This window comes from Cuculus canorus, chromosome 5 (genome assembly GCF_017976375.1).
Source record: "Cuculus canorus isolate bCucCan1 chromosome 5, bCucCan1.pri, whole genome shotgun sequence".
In the NCBI taxonomy this organism is placed as follows: domain Eukaryota; kingdom Metazoa; phylum Chordata; class Aves; order Cuculiformes; family Cuculidae; genus Cuculus; species Cuculus canorus.
Genome location: NC_071405.1, coordinates 29,544,084 through 29,568,131, shown reverse-complemented (window position 1 = coordinate 29,568,131; position 24,048 = coordinate 29,544,084). Strand labels below are relative to the sequence as shown.

Below are 24,048 nucleotides of genomic sequence, written 5' to 3'. Positions count from 1 at the left end.
ATAGATGCTATATTTCCTTCCAAGCTGAAAAACATCTCCAAGACCAGAAGGAAATGAGTTATTTATTAATTTATCTCAGCTAATTTCAACTGCAGTCATAAAAATGCTTCCTTTAGATATTTAATAGCATTTAATATCACATTTGCCAGGAGACTCACTTTTAATGGGTCATGGCTGGAAGTGAGATCGAGAAAGAATATTAGGTCTTTAAGCCTGGAAGTGAGGGCAAACACTGAACAAAAATTTTACTTCCAAAAATGCTCTTAAGAAAATCTCTCTTGTCCGGAGAATGAATTGCCGCCTGCACATTGCCTATGTATGTAGAACGGCAGCACAAAATAAAAGAGAAGACACAAAGAACTAAGGCATTACACATGGGGAGAACAGTTTCCTCAGATTTCTGGAGCTTGGAATTCACAACTTACTACCTATAGTTTGCTATCTCTTCAATACCTTGTCCAGGGATTTAATGGTCCTTTGTCTACAAACAGCACAATCTGAGAAATCTGTGCTTGTTATAATGCTACACAAGTAATAATTGTAAGACTTGATTTCTAAATGAATGTTACTGAACTTCACCGATGCTCTTTAAACCCTAGCTGAAAAAAAAGAGGCAAGCCCTGCTGCAGTACTCTGCCATACAGCATCCCCGAGTGAACAGGGCAGTGTCTTCCAGTACATACTTGCTCACTGTATTAACAAGGACAGGGAAAACTAAACCAGGAGGCCCCTTACAGCTTGTTTATTCTTCTTTCCTGTCTGCGTTGGTCTTCCTCTGTCTCCTGCAGTGCTATCTGAATGACAAGAAAGCTGAGGGACATGGCAAGAAAGCTGAGTTTTCCTAGAATCTTGTGTAGAATTTTCTGGCAAACTCCATTCATTGCTTCTGTACGCAAGTGTTTCTGCCAGAAATACCAGCTTCAATACTTGACATTGGAAATCCTTCTAATTACTTTATCATCAGAGGTGTATATTCCAGATTTATTCATTTATTTTTATAGCTCAAATACAGCTAATGTAATATTATTAGCATGAGAATCATTTGTAGATACTTCACTGTTGCTTAAAGCTGGTCTGATTTGATAGCTGACCCTGCTTTGGGCAGGAGGTTACGTTAGAGACTCTCAGAGGTCTCTTCTAACCCAAATTTCCCTGAGATCCTAAGCTTAGGATCAACCAAAGCAAGAGCAACCTGGCTGCTCCCAAATTAATTAACAGCTCTGGTTTATGTCTTAAAGGAACTTCATATAGGAAGAAAACTACTGGAACAAGTTAGTTGTCTCTGCCTATAAAGAACACTGATGTAGAGCAGGCATTCTGCTTAATTTATGAGACATACAACACAAAGTCCAGGCAACACTTCCTGCAACCATGAAGGCCGAATGAAAGACTCCTTGGTGCAACTGACAGTGCCAGAGCCAATCAGTAATAAATAGGCTTCTACAAACATAACTGCACGTAAGCAGGCAGACTGCTGAGTAACGACCTTAGCTTCCTCAGCAGAAAGTTTAAAGCCTGGCAAGAACTCACATCAGTCCCAAGATCTCTCCAGTTTCAACAGCACGAACCTTCCAGGTAGTGCACAACTGAACACACGTTCAGGGCTTCTTCAGAATCCCCCAGAAAATTTATAAACTAGTTTGAAAGCTTCTGGGAACACTTATAAACTTAAAAAGAAAAAAAAGTATAAATTCTCTTTAGGATACTATAAAAAGCCAGCAGACAATCACCATTTGTAAAGTTCCCCTTATTTATACATAGTTATAACAAGTTTCTTAAGAAGAAGAGCTGCTTTTTCCATATCCAAGTAATGTGCTTAGCTTTAACAGCTGCATAGTGCATGTTTTTTGTATATACACAGCCTTGTTTTAAGTGTCCTCTAAGCCTTGCAAAGCCACTAATGCAAGGAAACTTTTAAGTCTTTATTTTGCAACATTACATTCAATGCACCTGCTTTATATTAAAGTCACAATCGTAAAACTCCAGACAACTATTATTTCATTTTTCATTTTGCTTTTAATGTTTGGCTGAACTTTCAACTCAATAAACTGAAGCACCGACAGCTTTAACACTCCCAACAGCACGACCAGTGCTGGATTTGCTGAAAATTAATGTAAGAGTAAATATGAACTAACACTAAAAATATGCACACACATTCACCTCCCCTTATTCCTCTCCAACTGAAGGCAAGAGAACCTATGAGAAAGAGATGACACTCACACTGGACAACCTGAATTTTGAAAATTAAAAACTTAAGGAATTGGGACAAATACAATTAGCAGGCAGGAAAAAAATCATCTGCTACTTCTAACAGACTGCCTCAGACATTCCATTAAGGCACCTCTCTACAGCTTTCTTCCTCTATAAGTCTCCAGAAAGCATAGCTGCCAACTCATGCCAGTTTTATTTCCATAAATCTCAAGATCCTGATCTTCAAGACATGATCATTATAAATTTGGCCACGGTGGCATATCTCCTGGTGCATTTCTAATACATAAATGTTTTGAATGATCTCACCTAAAGTTTAAAATAATTTGCATTTATACCCACTCCCCCAAAAAAGCATTTTAAGGTTTGTTTCCACTTAGCATTTACTCTCCTGAACAACCGTTCCTCATAAATGAGCTCCTGTATCTTTGCAGAAGGTTTTATAAGTTACAATGCACTTGACTAAATGCTGAACAGGAACACTTACAGCATGTGACAGAGTTTCTAGGATACTGTATAAGAACAGCTCTGTTAGTAAAACAGGGACACCAAGTTATTTTATTTAACCTAATTTTTTTTTTCAAGTATTCCACACAATTCATCCATAACAAAGCCTTAAAGATGAATTTTGTACAAAGCTGCTCACAAATATGGGAAGCTACTTGATATTCTTCTCCCTTCTAGATCTAACTTCCACTTGGGGCCATTTGAGACAGACATGACTTTTGAAAGGCAAAAAGCATTACTTAACAGGATTTCAGCATTTATTCATACAGCAGACAACTACGACATTAAGATAAAAGCTCTAGTCCAGACAACTGGACATAAATCCATATTTAGATGAAGATCAGTTTAGTTTTCCCAAGCATCCAATAGAATAATCATATTCTGTTTCCAGAAGAATTATTCCAAGCACTAAATTAGAGCAAAGAGTATAGGCTAGTTCAAAATAAACCTACATGGGACTGACTGAACCCATGGTTATAGAAATAGCAAGATTCAGAAAGTGGTTGTGAACACCATAAAGAAGATGCATGAAGGACTGTCTGATTTACAAATGACTATAACAAAGTTAACTCCAGTTTAGTAAGGCTAAAAAACCAAAATATTTATCTGGTTACAGCGTAGATCAGCATGTCCTATTGGAAGTTACCTAAGGTGAAAGCACCAGCCTACCAATAACCTTCAACAAAGCAGACTTGTTTATTTAAAGAGAGTTCAGAAATGCAGAACAGCAGACTCCCTAAAAAAGAGAAACCCTTACTTTGTTTGCAAATCCCCCCATTCACTTCACAGGTGCACAGAGAACTGACTTCCCCTTTGCCCCATCTTACAGAGAAACAAAGGGTATTAAAGCAGGACAGGAACGTCAGCACATTTGACCGACTGTAGACTAGGGAGGTTGAGGGAAATTGAGACAAGGTTTTGAACCCTTCAACGAAAAATACCTCCTCTGGCTTCTGAGCAGAGAACACTGCTGCTACCTCCATCTGTCCCAACTCAGCAGAGGTCTTGAGTCACTGAAATTGTCCCTTTAGAAACTTAAAGCACTTCCAATTCAATGTGTTACTCATTCAGTAAAATTTACACCTATGCTGCCACTGCATCTTGTGAGTGGGAGACCAAAATAGGAACAGTGCTGTCAAAGTTGTAGAGTTGGGTCAGACCCAAAGTGTTCTAATGAACAGATCACAACCCTCAGCACAACTCTCCAGAGCAAGCCCTGGTCACACCTGAACAGGTCTTTGACCAGAGCTTCACAAACAGCTCGCCCACTCCAGGAAGACGACTGGAAGCCTCCAAATAACTCCAGGAATAGTCAGCCACGCTGTAACCAAATCATTAATGGAAAAGGACATGATGCTGTAACTTAACTTTACAAAGGTGATCGCTTCTACACATTTAATAAAGTCAATTTTTATTACATCTGCAGAAGAAACCCCTTCCCTTTCCTCCTTAGAAGTGCTCCAATGCTTCAAATCACACTTTGCGCAGTACTGCTTTACTATGATACAGGAAGAGCACAGGAGCTTTAACTTGTTCTTGAGCATCTAAACACTCACTCAGAAACCCATATTGAGGAAGAGCTAACAAAAGCAGTTCTTTCACAACTCCTTGTACAAAGTTCCTTACAGTGGGTGCCAATTAATGACATGAGCAATTCAGATAAAAGCTTTGATTTTTTTTTGCTGGTCGATGAGAAGCTTGACATGAGCCAGCAATGTCTGCTCACAGCCCAGAAGGCCAACCGTATCCTGGGCTGCATCAAAAGAAGTGTGGCCAGCAGGTCAAGGGAGGCGATTCTGCCCCTCCATTCCCCTCTTGTGAGACCTCATCTGGAGCACGGTGTCCAGTTCTGGAATCCTCAACATAAGAAGGATATGGAGCTGTTGGAACGGGTCCAGAGGAGGGCTACAAAGACAATCAGAGGGCTGGAGCACCTTCCCTACAAGGATAGGCTGAGAGAGTTGGGCTTGTTCAGCCTGGAGAAGAGAAGGCTCAGAGTAGATCTTATAGTGACCTTCCAGTACCTGGAGGGGACCTACAGGAAAGCTGGAGAGGGACTATTCATAAAGGCTTGTGGGGATAGGACCAGGGGGAATGGGTATAAGCTGGAGAGGGGCAGATTTAGACTAGACATTAGGAAGAATTTCTTCATTATTAGAGTGGTGAGGCACTGGCACAGGTTGCCCAGAGAAGGTGTGGATGCCCCATCCCTGGAGGGGTTCAAGGCCAGGTTGGATGGGGCCTTGGGCAGCCTGATTTAGTGGGAGGTGTCCCTATGCATGGCAGGGGGATTGGAATTAGATTATCTTTAAGGTTCATTCCAAGCCTAACTATTCTATGATTCTATGATTTCAGTTACGTGCTCGGCCACGCAATCTGTAAACAGGCCAGTTAAATAACTCTGACTGTAGTCACTGTATCACACACTCCCAACAGACATGAACTGAATTAGATATTCTATTTTGGTTTAAGCAATTAGTTGCCTTTTTCTCTTTCAATAGGAAGAAGGGAAAAGAAGGCGTGATATCAGCATTATAGTCTCTTCCCAGAGGCTGAGCTACAGAATCATGCTTCAACTGGAGTTCAGCCTGCTGGATAAAAACCTCTCCAACAGAAACCTAATTCAGAACAACATGCATTCTGCATTCACTGCAGATATCTTCCTCCTCTTCTCCCCTTGCTCAGCTCTTTTTAAGGAGATACGCAAAAAAGAACTCACTGAGCAGTTTTGAGTTCAAATCAAGGACGTCTCCAGGTCATTAATAAACCATTGGTGTCAGGTCACATTTTTATACAGGTCTCTCCCTCAATGCCTTAAAAATTAAGGCACAGGTTTAACAAGTCATGGCACACACACAGTTCATAATCATAGCCTGTAGAACTGGACTACAATCCAAGGCTTTTTACTCCAACACCATTTCTTCAACAGTGGGCAGATACATGTTAAAGAAGAAAGTTCAAGAAGTTAGCTGCACTAATGGATTATTGCCCATCACAGATTTCTTTCCACAAGCCAGGTAAATCAGAAATATGGAAAAGTTTAATAACTATTTACAGGTTTGTTGTTTTTTTTTTTTGCACTAACTACTGCACGGAATTGCAAATAACACGAGGTTTTTTTTTTTAAACACTCACTTTCTGTTCATTATTTACTTAGATGACTGAAGCAACACCTCCTGATAGAGTTAGATACGTGGGGGAAAAGTATCAGTTCTGAATTTTGTTGCCCTCTGATTTTACTGAATACCTTCTTGTTCCCAAGAAAAGCCAACTATGTCTAACATTCCTTATATACACAACACACTATTACTTACTGGAATAAGCAATCACATCCTTTTCAGTATTTCCACAGAAGTTTTGCTATCGCAATTGCCATCATTTCTCTGAATATTTGTAATAACCCTTTATTCTTTTAGGCCTCTATAAATGCTTATAGAAGGATCTACTGATTTATACAATGCTATATGATTTACTCCATTCTTGTTTCTAATATTTTTCTCCATTACACTTCTTTCAATAAAGTAAAATTAGGACTTGATGATCAATTAAAGCAGTCATCTATAGCAATCCTCTTTTTTTCTTGTGTAATGGTTCCAAACTGACTCAAGTTTTTTTCCCTCCAGTGTGTGCCACCAAAAGATTAGTGAGTACTCACCTAGCCTAGCTGCATCTCCAAGTTTCTTACCACTGCCTCTTGCCTCAACAGTTAATTAGTCAAATTAATACACACCTTCAATTTCTGCTGCTTTTCTCCTTTTTTCCTTTTCCTGAAGTTATGGATCTACTACAGAACTATAAATTACCATATGTTAAACTTAGGGGGATGAAAGCTATTTAAAGTTTTATTTACTGTGGCAAATCAATGGCATGGCTCATGACTTCCTATGGCCTCTAAGTTCTGTTTCCTTTGAGCTAAACCCTAGCATAATATTACAGATGTTTTCACATTCTATTTTGTTTTAATTATAAAGGGACCAGTACATTGTTTTTAAGAGGTCAGCAAAAAGCACGGACTAACCTGTAATTTAATATATGTTACTACTCACAAGTCTGCAGCTCAGCCTCTTCACTCTTAAAACTCATGAGAACTGAACACCATTTCAGACTAATCCTAAATTGCTTGGTCCAGTACCTCCAACTTCATGTTACAGTGACATCAAGCCTTCCTTCCCACGACACCATGTACTATAAAGGCAGAAGCAAGTTAATTTAGTTTCTCAATAATAACCTAAACTGCTTTCCCTTAGCCTCCAATTATCCAACATTACCTCCAACCCACATTATGCAAGTATAAATCGACAAGGTTTGAGTGAGCCATCAGGATAGTTGCTCACAACCTCTGTCTAAACACAACTCCAAGCCTCAAACTTCAAGAAGTTTTTAGAAGTAGTCTCTCAATCCACAGACTGAGCTTTCTGTATAACTGCTTCCCCACTGGGTGATGAGATTGTGGAAGAAAGGCACGTAAATATACATACTAATTTACATTCAGAAAAAGACAGAACTGCATGATTTGCCTGTGACCACACCTATGGAAAACTGTACAGTAAGTCACATGCAATAATATCAGATTTTGCCACAGCACACTGACAGGACTGCAATATGAAATACTGTGTTCATAAACAGGTCAAAGGCAGGTGATTAAACAGGAAAACATCAAATATCACCCCATCAAAACACCAACATATAGATCCTTTGTTACAGTTAGCAAGCCTTAAGACAAACAGCTGTGGGAAAATAAATACTTCAAGATCTTTAACATACAAAAATCGTAGTGTATATATAAATCACATATGTGATCCAGCATACATATAATAATTAACACAGACAAATCACATATACACACCTTATACTGGTCACATCTGTTAAATAAGACAGTGCACTGAAAACATGACCATCTGGATTATAGTACTTTGGCAACTTATCTGTGTCCAGGAGGGTATTCTATTCACTCAATGCCCTTACAGTTAGAGAGCAAGCCAACAAAGAATGTCCCTCTTCCCTGCTTGTGAATATTGCCCGCTTTGTACAAAACTCTGAACTGGCAGTTAAGATTTGCTTGATCAAACACGACTTTAAAACAGTATTCTTTGGAAAACAGGCTTTAATAAGTTATTAACAACCACACTTCTTCTCCAAAATTATTATTTCAGTTTAAAAGTTTTCTTTTCTGTACCTTAGTTTCCAAACTTTGGCATGAATTTCCTACTGTGTTTGCCATGGTAACCAAGCAGCCTGAGCCTCTACTCGCAATTCTGTTTAACTGTTTAGTGCTGCACATTGATCAATGTACATCAACATCCCAATGTCTTCCAAAGAGTGAAGTTAGCTATTCTCATACAGGAGGAACCACGGTATTAACTATTACAAACCTCAAAGCATTTTTGCTGTTGCTTAAGATGGGAGGGTAATTGTGGAAACATCACTGCCAAAGATGTGCATAAATAGCTGTCAAATAAAGGGAACGCACCCAGATGTGAGGAATAAGGTATATTCACTATATCAGGAGCCACGCTGGAACAGCAAAGATTCTCTTGATACTGTCTTCTCTCCTGTGAATCAAGACTGCATTCCCGTCAGAAAGGAATATTTGTTCCAAGAGCGCATTTAAATGAGAGATTCTGTACATTAAAGTTTGTATCCTGGTGGGAAATCAATCTGTTCTGGTGCAAGGGGGGGCCAGATAACTGGCTAACTTACTCAAAGTTCTAGGATTAACATTAGCAGGGCAAAGTGAAGCTACAGTTGCTAGCTTTTCTTAGCTTCCATTTTGAAGAAAGATCTTTCTTTAAACATTCAGCTCAAATACACGATCATGAAGAAGAAAACATCTGTTTTAAGTACATGGAATCTTTTGTAATTCCCAGAAAACATATCAGATATCTTAGCATACTAGAATTTATATAAATGTAAATAAAGAACAGTTCCTGAAAATTTAAAAAAAAAAAAGGTTTACTGCATAGTTTTTTTTTCAGTCTCACTACCCCATATGATAAAAAAAAGAAGTAAAGGTTGGTTGGTCACCTCTTTTTATAATAAATTAATGCCCCCAGTATTACTTCATGTTATTATTCAATAAAATCTCACCCTTTACTCTGCTCACGGTTAAAGACAGGATGAAATAGTTCTTATTGTCAATGCTTGCTTTATAAATGCAAACTTACTGTAGAGAGAATAGTTTCCAAAAAAATCTAAATATCAAAACAAAATCCCCTGAAGCTTCCTTACAAGACTACTGGGATACTGTTACCATAAAACATTGTGAATATCATGGAAAGAGCGTGCTACATCTGCTGTACTTCCATTCTTTCATTGGACTCTAGTGTCTCCAGCTCCTCAGCATCTTGCGCTTCATTTTCTCTTCTGGATCCAAAAGCCAGTAAAGAAGCCCCCCGAGTACCACACAGATGGTTAGATTTGTATCACTATAAACACATTTTCTTCATTCTGTTCATCTGGCTCAGCTCTAAGAAGTTTCTGGATTAAATGTTTTGTCTCTTCTTAAAATCTGTTCTGTACTTCCCACAGAGTCTGTAGCCTATGACACGACAGTATTTTCATGATGTAGTTCAACTCCTGGCAATAGCTTACAGCAGGGCTAGTCAAAGAGCATGATCCTTCTGAACTGATCATGAATTCTGCATGATTGGGGTTCAGGGGTGATCTGGCAATGTCTCTCACACGTCTAGGGAAGGTTTTGTTTATTCTCTCCCTTCTTTCTCCTCTTCTTTCTTTTAGAGTGTTAAGAAATAGCGATTGCTTTGCTCAGCAAACTAGAATCACGCTCTTTCTCTGATTTTACATTAGATACCATCTTCCCCTAGTAGCAGGATTTGAAAACCACCTTCGTCAACGCAATCAACTATATTTCATACACTATTAAAGTTTTTTTTTTTAATGCTTTGTAAAATAGCACTAAGGACACCTCCTTACTTCTACTGGCAAACCTCATTTGAAACATCTTTGAATTGCATTTCTCTCCTCCTGCCTCCAACAGCTGTACCACAAGCTGGCTCAGCTTGTAATCAGCATTACACCCTGGTTATCTTTTCAAAGTTTTGTGGCTGAAGCAAAAATTCCCTATGTATTGTTTCTATGAAGTTTCACTGCAGTTATTGTTCCAACATCAGCTTGTTTATCCTCATAAAATACTCTTTGATTACAGATGCCTCCCAACTTTGTCATGAGAATTTTGTGGTCATTTATATGCTTTTACTTCCGTGGAACACCACTACCAACGAAAATATTAACTGGTTTCCAAAACCACTCCTAGAAAACATAAACTTGAAGTTCTCTTCTCAACAGTTGTCACAGAGCCTGTCATCAAGTAGGTTAAAAAGTATCAAGAACTAAGCATTTTAATTCTCTCCCCTTTTCAGAACAGAATGAGTTTAAGGTTCTAGAACTCTCCCAGTTAAAATATCTTTTATACCAATTCAAAAATTGCTAATTGATATAAGAATGTGAAGTTAAGTTATAATTCTCCCTTACTACCAGAGTATTACACTAGAAAGGCTGAGCACTTGAACTTCAAATAAAGCTGTTTACAATACATGTTATTCATTAACATCTTCCTTCGACCTACACCACAAACCAAACACAAGTCTACTACGTCAGAATTTAAAAATCTAAAACTTAAAGTAACTTGAAGCAGTTGAGAATTCTTCACAGACTTTGGGGATTTCTTCTGTTGCTTGGGTGGGGTATTTTGTTGTTGGGTTTTCTGTGGAGGGCGTGGGGGTTAACTAGAGCTCTTAAATGTTTTTCTCTACATAATTACAATCAAGAATAAGCCTTAATGAAACACTTGACTGTCACTGGAGTCACAGGCAGGCAAAGGATTTTTAGCAGGAGTTTTTGTTAGGAACGTATTGAATTAAAAAGCAACTGATTTCAGAATAGCAGAGAGTGTATCAACTATTCACAGGCATTGAATAAAGTTCTTGCTGTAACACTCCTTATGGATTGTCATATATTGCGTAAAGAATATCTCACCTTCTGTGCAGCCTGGAATGCACCAAAGCACATAGTTTAGTTTCTTAATTTTCTCAGTTCCTCAAAAGTGAAGGGTGCTGTAACAATTATCTCTTAACTACACTTCATAATTAAGTTCTGCAAGGGTCACTTCAGATTTATGCTTAGTTAACTATAATTCTTTTCTCCACAGTTACAGTCGTGTAAGTTATAACCGATTCAAAGCTCAGAAGTAAAAAAGTAATAGTTATCTTTCGATCTCCTTCTCCTTCCTTATCCTCCACTGGATCCTTTAATTTCCTCCCACTCCTACAGTCTAGTCACACTGTTGCCTGCACTTACATTCAGTCCTTTCTCACCTGTTTTTAATGCTGAATGAGGCACAATTCAGCATTATGAGCTGAACAAAGATAGCATGTGCTAGATGTAAGAAACAAACTAAAATAAGGAAAATAGGTATGTAAATATCAAACAGATTCCAAGTAAAACCACACATTCTGGCACAATTCAGCAACTGCTGTCATCCAGTTTGTGGGCTTAGTTGGGATACTTATTAAACACTTGGTAAGTTACTTTCACTGGGAATTGGTTTAAATTGGCTCAGCTCTGTAAGTAAAACAGGTATCGTTTTCTAACCAGTTAAAGGTGACACATTTAAATTAGAGATGCCAGGCTGCTTCTAGCTGGCCCCCAAAACACGGAACAAACTGGAAACATCACATGACTTAATGATAGCATCATCTCTGAGTTGTTCATCTCCTCCCCATGCACACACAATGAAAGCTACCTGACCTGTTGGACTGGTGTTCTAGTCAGTCACACCTTCAAAGCAATTACTTTCACTTCAGCTTTGAACCTTATTTTCTTCTTCTCTAAGACACTGGTATCGTTTTGTCATGATATCAGAAAAATGCACTTGAACAATACCTGCACATCTATTATCCTTTGATGTGAACTGTATATACAGCTTGCCAGAGTCAGAACTGCTGCTTTTGTTTTTTCTTTCAAGTGATCAGACATCCAAAGTATCCTTAAAATATATCACACAAAATTAAATCCCTTATTGGAAGACTAAAGCCACGGTAGCTTCATTGCTGAAACAATCAAATTTAATTTCTTCTAACTTTAAAAAGATCAAAATACAATAACACTCGAATGCTGGCTTTACAGTCATGTTTTATGGAAAAAAACCTCAACACCTGCAGTCCCTTGACAACACCCTAATCTTTTCCAATTTGAACAGTGAAGCTCAAAGTAGAACATTCCTCTCCTTCAGGGTGTTCAACAGTATTGAAACAAACAAAATAAATGGAGACTTTAAACATATAAAGAATGAGTAAGCAGAAGCCTGACAGCATTAGGTCTAAATTAAAATGATTTACTTGAAATTTGCAAGCTACCATTTGACCCTTATCACTAAATTAGGGCAAGTTCAGTTTCATGTAGACTTGTCAACAGGTAGAAGTGAAGCACAAATTCATACTGCATGTACATATCCAGTACATTTTAGCACCATTATGCTAAAAAAAAAAATGCAGGCAAGCAGTAGTATGTTGAGTTTCCACCAGTGTACCACTCTGGTATTTATCTTTCAAAGTTCCCCACCTCCTTTTCAGTACATAAGAGGTAAAGTTATTTCTTTTGGAAAAAAAAAAAAAAGGCAACAGCCAAAGAGCTCAGGATTATCCGTTGCTATAACAAAACAATGTTTTAGTCCAACAGTGTAAATTCACTGCTTCTAAGAAAAAATTATCTGTTACAGAAAAGCAGCCTGAATAATTGTACCCTGCATTGTTCTGTTGCTATAGAAACTTACTTCACTGTAGCAGCTGTCAATCAATTTTTTTTTTTTTTTCATGACAAAGCTCAGTAAGAGTCAAATACAACTCTAATGTCTGTCCAGCAGGTCAGAATGATGTCTTCTCTGGCTACTGCTGAATTTTGCAAGTTCTACAGGAATGCCAGACATTTTTGATACATTGCTTTTGTTAAGCCCATAATTCCATCATGTTGCAGCACGGTAAAAAAATATTACTAGAGCAAAGCCCTAATTACTTTTGTACTAAAAATAAGATGTAACTGGCTGTTATTCTAAGAGCCCCAGAACACTTTTACAGAAGTTACGTGAATAAATCATTGACCAAGTATATAACTTAGGCTCCAAAACCACTGGTTTATGCTTTGTGTGGTCACATTTAGTAACAGACAGATAAAATAATATATTTGCCCTAACTCTTGCCCTGAAGTTGTTAATTTGCAATGCATCCTCCTTCTGGGGCTGCAGACATTTCATAATGACTCAACCCAACCAGGCAAAAAGCGTTACAGAACAATAACTGGAGCACAGGTTACCAGAAAACAAATATCACGGATCAAATCCTTTAACACAAGCGCACTACAGTGAACTCCAATTTCCAATCCCATACACATAAGGTCTAAGATATCCCCTAGTCTGCAAACCAGAATCCTGCTTCAGAAGTTTTAAAGCAAAAGGCAGCCTAGTTTCCCAGTTTCAGCACTTGCTCTAAGGTAAGCGGAGTATTAAGACACACTAATAGCAAGTGCTGACAGTTTCACTGGCATAGATATTATGAGGGGAAAACCCAAACCCTCTTGCCTGCTATTAATAACTCTCTTTAAAAAATACCATTAAAAGGCTAGAAGTATTTAATGTACCAAATGGTCACCTAACGCTGTCTCTGCCCTTAGCTGATTTTGTATCTAGAGTAGGGTGGAGTGACCAGACCACATATCATCACCTGGTGACCTTACAGATAGCACTGCTGGCTCCTGAGCAACCACCCACATCTCAAGCATTTTGTCCAAGGTCTAAACAGAAGCCCATATGAGGGTGCAGAATTGAACACAGAATCGTGTTCTGTACTGACAGAACACAGCCCAGCTATTCAATCATCCCCTCCATTGATATGGGCACACTAATTACTATGCATAGTAGGAATTTCTGCTGTCAAACAAAATCTTGCCTCTAACCAGCACCAATATGAGCAGTCTGTACAAATGTAAACTCGCCTTTCTATCAGCTTGCACTGGCGGTGCCACAGCCACCAGACACCTGCTAATGAGAGGAAATACAAATGAAGAAAGGGTTCCCAAATGACTGAAGTCCAGGGAAAGCATTTTCTAGCATCCTCAGCCTGGACTTTTCTGAGCACTGATCAGCATTCCCCTTTGTGTGGCACTCCCTCACGTACAGGCAGAGCCTCAATCAAAAAGAAAAAAATACACAGATCAATGCCAGCCCAACACTTCTCTGCAAAAGGGGTTACCTATAGCTCAGAGGGAAGAGAGATGTGCATGCTGCTACAGTGCAACGCAGAGTTCGAGCAGCTCAGCAAGCAGCCTCTAGGCTGCTGCAGGGACTTAACTGACAACGAGCAGGAGCACTTTGTTACTCTAACAATGAGGAAAATCATGAATCACCTTGAGCACCACTACAGGCAGCTTCAACTGGACATCTGAGTTGTTCAGAACAGTTGTTTGCCTCATCTCTCCAATTCCAAACTACTAACACATGCCCACAGTTAACCACCCTAGTTCAGTCCCATGGATTTATACAAGGAAGGCTGTGTTTTGGCTAAAACACAGAAATACACTTGAATAGCCACTTCATTGGCACAGAGTCTGTTCTGCCAACACTGTGAGAGGATCAGAAACTTCATGCACAACAGCATCTCAAAAGTTTTCAGGTGTTTGCTAACTGTACGTGACTCAGACAGAAGTTGTTCTGTACCGGGGACCTCAGGGTCACTGCTGCAGGCAAGAACCGTGTGCCATCCCCATGCGTTAAACTGATGGGAACATCACTGGATGGTTTCCTTCAGATGGGATAGATTATAATACATTCTGAAGCAACAGCAAGATTTCGTTAGAAGACACCTGTTGAAATATACAGCCAATGCTATTAAAGAGCAATAATTCCCTAGTCAACCCAAGCACCTCTCTTTTACAAGATTCGCCCTGTATTTCTACATCACACCAAACAGGCATGCTTTTTGTTTTAAATCTTCTGTTATTCATAAGCAATAGAGGAGTAATCTGCACTGACACATACCAACACACGGAAGATGGGCTACGAGAGACATTAAGGAACACTGCATTCTGCAGTATACATGGTATTAAACTTTAGAAGTGGCATAGTCCAACTATGCAATTATTTCTGCCCTTTGGAATTACCCTCTCGACCCCAAGTGCAAACAGGTAGCTACTGAAAGTCTCTGGCTCATTCTTCTATTAAAAAGGAAAAAAAAAAAGCTTTAGAGATGTGTTCATTTAAAAAGGTAAGTCTGAAAAACAAATCCTACTGTTTGCTACATACAGATCCTAATAGGAAAGAAAGGCACAAATTTGAAGGAAAATGCAGAGTAAGCCTCTATCTATGGCTTCAAAGCACAGTAGTGAAGTTGATTCTTAAGAGGTCTTACTTGCCATTCAGACCACTAAACTATGCAAATCCAAACATCTAAACTATAATTTAAATCTTATGAACAAGATAAAAAAAATCACTGCATAACTATTTTTGAGGGCATTACAGAAAAACAGAGAAATCAAGACAATAACAGAAAAAACCCAAAACTTTACAATATAAGTCAAAATTTAATTTCAATAATAGCTTCAAACTTGTATCAAGGTCATGCTCCAATATCCACCTCAAATTAAAGAAAACCCACACAACTTTAGTGGAAATCTTAGTTACCAGAACTGTGACAAAAAATAAAATCCTCAAAAATAAACTGCCACAGTTAAAACGTGACAAGTCTCTGACTCGTAGGATTACGTATGTGTTATGGTTACATTTGTAAGTCAAGAAGAGAAGACATCTATACTACTAAGATTTTCTCTGATATCCTTGTGACTGTGCAGGCTAAAGTGTCCTTAAGGCACGGTTCCAATAGTTTATTTCAGCACACTCATGGATTTTTAACGGATAGTTTCAATGCATATTGGCATTCAACTGGTCTCCTGTTGTCACTGCTCACCCTTCCTTCTGTTGAGGAGGACCATTAAAGCCATAACCTGCAGCCCTCTCAAAGTTTCATGTGGTATCACTTTCCTGACAAAATGTATGTAAAATTCATGTAAGACTTTAAGAATTACGTTTTTGAATTCCTAGTTTGTTCATAACATCCAATGTTTTCTCCCTACTCCAGGGCATTAAGTTCCCACTTAGACTAGCTTTAAGTCTAATACAGCACTTCACATTCTCCAGGTGTACAAAAAACGGGTATTATTTCACCAAGAACTGCTCAGTACAGCCACCTTCCAATCCCACACAGAGTTAAAAAGGAAAGGAAAAAAAGTATAATTTCTTTGACCATTACAGTCACATGAGAATCTTGTGATTAACTCATGAAATTAAAGACAGATCATAGCTGGTAAACCAAAACTGAAATCAATTTGCAGAAAGTATCTATTAGATATCTATCATTCCATTATAAACAGCTTTACTGAATAATGCAAGAGAAAATCCCAAGACAAATCATGACGCAGCCACTGGAAAGATTTCAACTGTAGCGGCTGGTGGTCCTGCCCACAGAGATCACGGGGCTACACCTTGTCTACCAACAGTCTGCTAAACAGAAGCCAGAACAAGAAAAGCAGTTACTTTTTTTTAAGTTACAGAGGACAAGTATGTAGAAGCTAGGAGATAGACTGGATATGTATTTCTGTTTACAAGTGGGGTGAGGAAAGGCAGAAAAATACTTGATTCCTGAGAAGGACATAACAGAACAGTACTAACTTAACTTACAGTATGTCATACTTAATGCTACTTTTTAGTTTCCTTGAGCTTTCTAAGAGGACAACGGCTTTATTAGGCACTATTGGAACTAAATGGAACAGTTTTCAAGTAGGAATGTGTCCAAGTGTGTCAACTTATAGTCATGACAACTGGACAGCAAGTGGCCTCAGAATACGTATACTTCAAAAGAAATTATTTCAGATGGCTCCCTTTAGCCAGAGAACTACAGTAATATTTCAAACTAGGGCATTAGATTTGATTCTAGAATGTCAAACGAGACAATTATGGTTTGTGATCCTCTTAGAGATGGGTCTAGGCAACATTTAATTAGAGTCTGAGGCATCTTCAATGTATGTTTTAACTATTACAGTTAACTATTTAACTGTTTCTCAGAGTGTCAGATGTCAAGCATAATGCAAACTCCTTGTAATGTAAGCACATAGCATAATTCTTTTGTAAATATTCTGACAAAGCTGGCCCACGTTTGTTACAAATGATCCATTATTTGCATCCGTGAAGCATTATGACTAAAATTTTGTCAGTTCACAGGAGTAAGTGCCATAATTAATGGTTTTAAATTTAATTTAAATTGCCTCAACTGAACTCAAAGTGCAATATGACTACAAATATACTTCAATACAAAACAAAAAACTAAATAATATCTGCAGTGGCAAAAAAAACCCCAAAAAACAACAAACCCAGCCACCCACACACAAATTCACTGCCTTAAAATACTGCATAACACTTTGGGGGTTTGGCCAGCATAGCCCTGTATTCACTCTCAAACATGCCAGCCAAACAGGCAGCCTTAGATAAATGAACTCCTCCTTCAGAGAGCAATCCTTCAGAGGATACACTGCAATAGCTTACTGAAGTCAAACAGTTGTGATATTGGCTTGAAGCATAGACTAGGAGAAAGTAAAAGCACTACAGACTAATGCCACTACCTACAACTCAGAAGCCCCCATGTAATAATCATCTTCTACGCTCCGTCAAGTGCAGATATTTCATTCTCTTCCACAGCAAGAAATATTTAATAGCATAACAATGTCATTTCAGACAGAGCAGCTCTCTAGTCTTTCCTCCTACTGGAGCCAGTCCTAGTTGTTCTACATAAGCCTCACAACAGAGTTAAACACCTCAATCTACCCATACTCCTGTAACTTAGATTAGCTCCTCACCACTTGCTGTTCAAGTGTCATTGAAATAAAGGAGTTACAAAACAAAACCCATCCTTCCGAAAACTGTACAGGAATGTAACATGTCTTAGCAGTTCTTAGCAAAGTCCAGCTAGAATTGAGAAAGAAAATATCTATCTACATCATAAAACTGGAGCTGGTAACTATATTAATTCATTGAATACCAAAACCAAATTTCCAATACATTTTCAAATACCTTCACAGGCACAGATCAACAAGTAAAATAGTACTGATCCAACCAGAATACCTCCATAGGACTGGTGAATCCAGTCCCAACAGAACTATTATCTGCAAGAGACAGGAGAAAAAACTCAACAAGAAATTAAGGGATTTCTCAAGAAAAATCTACAACACCCTTTGAAGCGGGACAAAATATATTTACAGAGTGTCATACCCAGTACATCTGAAAAACATGGACTATACAAATCCCTCCAGCACAGAAAAATATTACCTTCCCAGCTGCAGGACAGATACCTTTGAGACAAGTTCTGCAGTCTTTACTGCAGTACTTCCATTAGCCAGCTCTGCCTGTCATCTCTGACAGCAAGACTGATGTTTCATTCTGTTACAAATAAATACTTGATTCCAGAAGACTTTGTAGTAGAATTCAACAGTCATAGTAGTAAACCTTTCTTCGGTGTCAAAATCACTGAAACAACGTAGACTATAAGCATCCAGACAATGGGGGGCGAAGCACAGAAGGTAAACTTGCCAAAAGAAAGCACCAAGTGAATCTGCCTTCAGAAAAAAATAACTGAGTTAGAGAAAGGTCTACAGGAAATATAACATCTGGGTTTTAAGTTCTATGAGATACTTATGTTAATGGATGAGAGTATGCAACAAATTTGTGAGTAACATCAAGATTGGAAGGATTTTTTTCAGCATGCAACACAGAGCTGCAAATAAGAACATCTAATAAATTTAACAGAACCAAATTAAATTAGAATGCTATGTCGTATTTGTAAAGAAATAACGAAAAAATATCAAAGCATAGGCAAAAATGGAAAAACGCAGCACTATCTAAGTGAGTCAACACTATGAGCAGGATTAAAAAAATGTCAATACTATTCAATTTTTTAGCGAGAACATTGGAAGACAGATGCAGTGGGCATTAGTTCTCCCTTACTCTGCACTGAAGTCAGTGTGGAAATACTGTATCTAGTTTAGGCACCACAAACACAAGCTAACAGACGCCAACATAGAGGAGAGCGATCAAACATCTGGAACTCAAGATCTGATAAGAGAGTTTAAAAAACTAGATTCATTCACCTTCAGAAAAATGAAGGAGGATAAATTAACAAGTTTTCAAATATGTAAAAGCTAAAGGCAATAGTCATCTGTTCTGTAAGTCCACAGTAAATAACAGTGTTCAGCCTGTTTGTTTCACTGGGTTTTTTCCACTTGAACAAGAAGTTTAGTTAGATACTGAGGGAAGGGAGAAAGAAAACTAGGTACCAAAACAAGTTACTTAAGGAGGCTGTGGAATTCTTGTTACTGCAAGTGTAAGAACTGGTCACACATATGTAGGTACGTTGCCTTCTGCCTCAGAGCAAGTGTATCTCCAAAGATCTTCATGAATTTCAGCATTATTATAGCTCATATATGCTATCAAAATGTACATCTTTTTTTGAGTCCTGACACAGTCTAGTGATCTTTAAATCTACAGTGATACAAACTTGCCTTCCCACCACATCTTAAGAAAATTTGCTGGTTTTTTTCCACAAATTCCAGCTCCCAACCTAGAATTGTCACGCTCTACTCTTCCCAGAGAAACACATTAAGCACAGTGACAAATGCTTCCCACTACCATTTTGTCGCTGCCACAAGATCCTAGATGAACAGTCTACCGAATGGAAGCCACCACAAAGGATAACACTTCCCAACTGGACAAAGACACCAGTATCAAGCCAGACATAAAAAAAGGTAATTTAGAGAACTGCAAAGGAAGGAATCCTACACATCAGTATTTTTACTGACAACCAGGGACTGTCAGTATGCTGTTAATAAAAGAAGTTGAGACTGCTTTCATCTTAGTACTAACATAATTACTTCTACGGTTAAAAAGACAAACACATTCTGTCCTCCATGCTTGCGTCAGCCCGAGCTTGTCTCCTACATGGGTTTCTACTTCAAGACCTTTAAAACATACTATAACATTGTATAGTTATTGACTGCTTCTTTAGGCAGCTGCAGGAAAAATGTAAACCTAAAGACAGCATCTCTTTTTGAGAGAAAGAGGTTCTAAAAACCAAAACAACCAATGTTAGGAAAGTCTGCCACACACAGTGACAGTAGTTAGACAGTATTTGTAAACTTTCGGCATTGCATTTAAAACAGAATAAGCTGAACTACACACTCAAATTTCATAAATCTCCAGTATGTTAAGCCAAAACTAAGAGCAGACCAGTTAATATGTACCTGTACATGACTGTATTCTGGTGACAGCTGCAGACTAATTTGCCCAGAAATGTTCACAAAATACAGAGTAACACATTAATTATCACGCATGTAATTTCTTAAAGGAAAATGCACAAGCTTCCTAGTAGAAAGGGAAACAGATTCCATAGTTAATGTCAGCGGCAATCTAACAGGCCTTGTTTTGACAGTCACTCCAGAGGCAAGGAAGATTAGATCTCCTTTGCCAGTCTAATAAATCAACTAATAAATCATTTTGCAAAGCTAGTCACAAACCATACTTAAGTAGCCCAAGACCATCTCATAAAAAAGAATCAAGTAACAGCCCTCACACCTGACTTGGGGCTGCAGGAAAAGGCAACCCATCAGTACACCATAGTTTGAGCAATAATTTTTTAATAATTACCTTACAACTCTACTCCAAGAACTAAATGCATAAAACAACAGAAAAGGCTTCCTTTAACACCTATAACTCTCTTAACCAAAATTAAGTCTACAATCCCCCAAGAACAAATCACTCAGCATCGGACTTAAGACTGAAATGAAGGCTTTATTCAGGTTAGACTTCATAAGGCAGTGGATCCACTATGACAGCCCAGGTCACTGAAGGGGATGGCTTTGTTCTGCTGTGCCTGCTAATATCTGACCCAGAGATGAAACAGTTCAACTCACCAAATCAAGAGAAAATCTGCCCAGAAAAACAGCAAGTGTTTTACTGCAGGTTTCGCAAGCTGAACTAGCTCAACCAGAGGTTGGGCACCACTAAAGACAGGAAGGAGATAGGAACACACTGCCAAGAGGATACTATATCGCTGGATCATAATTTTCAGCTGTCGTTAGATCAATAGAGTTCATGAAAATTTACCCCTTCTGTTTAACAAGAGATCAGTGTACATATCCAACCTTAGAGCCAAAGACAAGGAGGACTGAAAGAGAAAGCGCACTATACACACACATAAGTAAAGCAACCACATCTAATTTCATCACACCTTATTTTCTCTTTACTAAACTAGAAGTTAATTTCTTTTTTTTCAGTGGATGCAAATCAGAAAGCAGCAGTTTTCTGGAAGCCTACTCTGCCTTATTAACACAGAGAGCTGCGTAAGTTTCATTATGAAAACAACAATGCACTGGCTCGTAATTGATGTGCTTTCTATGATATGGAAAACATTTTTCACAGTAATGATGAAGTTTAATGATAACATGGAAACATGAAACAGTAAAAACTCAGTTTCCTATTTAAAGAGGTAAAGAGCAAAGTTGGGAGTAAATACTTTTTTTTGCTTCAAAAAGCATCTAAAGACAGTTTGAAATGATGTCCAGAAGTCTCCCTTGTCTCTCCACCAAATCATTATTATTGTCTGTCAGTCCTCCAATCTCCACATCACTGTTAAAAAGTTACATCTGGTTTCCAAGTTTCTTGGAAGAAAGATGAAGATTAAAGCAACACCATGGAAATGTGGGGCTTTTTCTTTATGCAGGTTAAAAATCCTGAACAGAGCACATATAATTAGGTAGCCCTTAAAAAGACGACTTACAAACTAGATGCAGCAGATGCCATATATTTGGGATTAAAGGAAAATCAAAAGGAAAAAAGCTTAGCATCCTTGATTTCAATAAATATCCTTTCAAGAGGTATCTTTGACTCAATATGACATTGTTTATTCCTAAGTGTCACTCATGGCTTAAGTGTGACTCTTACTTGATGTGTACTGATCTGCAGTGGATTACTGGTGCAAGAATTACCTCCATATCTAACAGACACAGTTACTTAAAATAAAACCCTGGTGGTTCTTTAGCTCGTTTTGGTAAAAATATAGTCTTTTCTCAGCAAGAAAAGCAGCAGACCCTAAACAAAACAGAACAAAAAAAAAGGACACAAAAGACAAATCATAATTATCTGCTATACAGACAGCACAGCTTCACTGAATTCAACTCATGCTCTAATATTCCAATATGACTTAGCCAAAATGACAACTATACTCTTAAAGTAATTAGGGAAATTTTTCAGGGGAATACTTGGATAATTATGAACTAACAGTGATCAGCATCTGTATTATGGATAGGATCACAAATATATCGGTCTTCAACAGATACAGTCCCTCTCTTCCGCCCACCCCTGCGGACAGGAAGGCATGCAGAGTTTGACAGCCTGTCCAGTCTAAGGCCGAATTACATACTGTCACTTTAGGTAACAAAAGCCCTCTCCCCTTTATGACAGCCACGAGATGTAATGTTTGATTCTGAAAATTTCAAATAATCAAATGGAAGACTGTCAGCCTGTTCTTAAGTCAGTTTTGTATATATACAAAACAGTGACTTCCCACTGAACAGTTTCAAAGCAAATTCTGAAGTGGCAAGTATTACAAGTTTAAGACAGATCATCTTCCCCATACTCATTTAAAGCATTTTACTCAAGTGCGTTTCAATCTATTTCAGCTCCTTCTCTAGTTTCATTTCATTAATGTATTATAGAGAGAGAATATACAGTGTATTTGAAATTGTTAACACTGTAAGAGGTCATTTAAATGAATTCTGGTCTAACACCACCTATGCTTTACACAAGCCAGAGAATAAAAAGTATTTAAGACCATAACAAGTATGCCTCAAAGCTCTCAAGTTAACAGTCCGACAAACTAAGCTGTGTAACACACTAGCAGCTTTTAGCATCTAAAAGAACCTTAAAATAATAAGTTCATAATTTGAAAAAGTTATTCAGTTCCCTATTCTCAATGAAGCTGCAGGCTTTAGAATTTTATTTCTCAGATTTGAGGCAAGAGATGACACAGACAACTTGCAGGAATGCCAAACTACATAAAGGCCTGCACTGTAATCTAAGTGAGAGAACTTTGCTTTTACTTTGTATGAAAAAATGAATGTAAGCTACCAGAATACAAACATGGTAATAATTTAGTAGACAGATTTTCAGAGATATTGCCACCCACAATACTTCATAAATAGTAAGGACAGCAACTGCTTATAAATAGCAAATAATGTTTGATACAAAATATTCACCACATGCTTAAGGAACTATTGTCCAAGTATTATTTAAAGCATAACTAGATTATTAAAATTCATTAAGAGGCAAAACTAAAATCCATACGCATACTTTTCTGTATAATTCTATAGGATATATCAGATCCATCAATTCACAGTCAACAGATAAAACACGTAGGCTTTATTCTCCAGTTGGTGCTTACATATTAAATTGAGCAGGAGTGGGCACTAGCTTAGGACACGGCAGATTGAGGTATAACTCTTTGCTTGTCTACAAGCTTCCTGCACAGCCTTGCATACATTACTAGTTCTCTGTGCCTTCATCCCACCTTCAACGGTGGGCTCACAGCAGGAAGGTTTCCAGGTACTCACATTATAGCCCAAGAATATAAGACGGGGCCTTGGGCAGCCTGGTCTGGTGGGACGTGTCCCTGCCCATTGCAGGGGGGTGGAACTGGATAGGCTTTAAGGTTGCTTCCAACCCAAACCATTCTATGATTTATGATAATGAATACCCACTCTTTGAAATGTAAAAGACAAAGCTGACAATCGTTATATGTGTGTATATAGACATGAGGAGTGGCACGAGTTCACTCGGAATGACAAATTCTGAATCCTTCTCTAAATCCCATAAAACCAAGGACTTCAACAAACAACAAGCAGAACAAGCTTGTTCATAAATACGGTGACCTGAGAGATCAAATACAAGCACTGTTAGTCCTGTGTCAAATAATGACAGGTAGGGAGTCTCTCAAGTGCATCAGTGGTTCCTTCCTGTTAAAGCAACTTTCTCCGCGTTAATTATCTGACATTTTAAACTCAGCTAATTGCACTTCTCCCATTTAGAAAAACTCTTAAAACCAGTTCACACTCCAAAGTCACGATAAAGGCCTAAAACCACACCGAAAGCTGCAGCCATCCCCTCAAAGCCAGAAACATCCCGAGAACAGGGATTTCATAGACTCGTAGAACGGTTTGGGTCTGGAAGGG

General features: G+C 38.3%; 1 protein-coding gene across 10 annotated transcripts in view; it reads right to left on the bottom strand.

Annotated features, from left to right (window-relative positions):
• The window catches only part of WDR20 (WD repeat domain 20), a 46,552-nt gene that overhangs the window by 22,034 nt on the left and 470 nt on the right, over nucleotides 1–24,048 (bottom strand). The gene's annotated exons all lie outside the window — the stretch shown is intronic.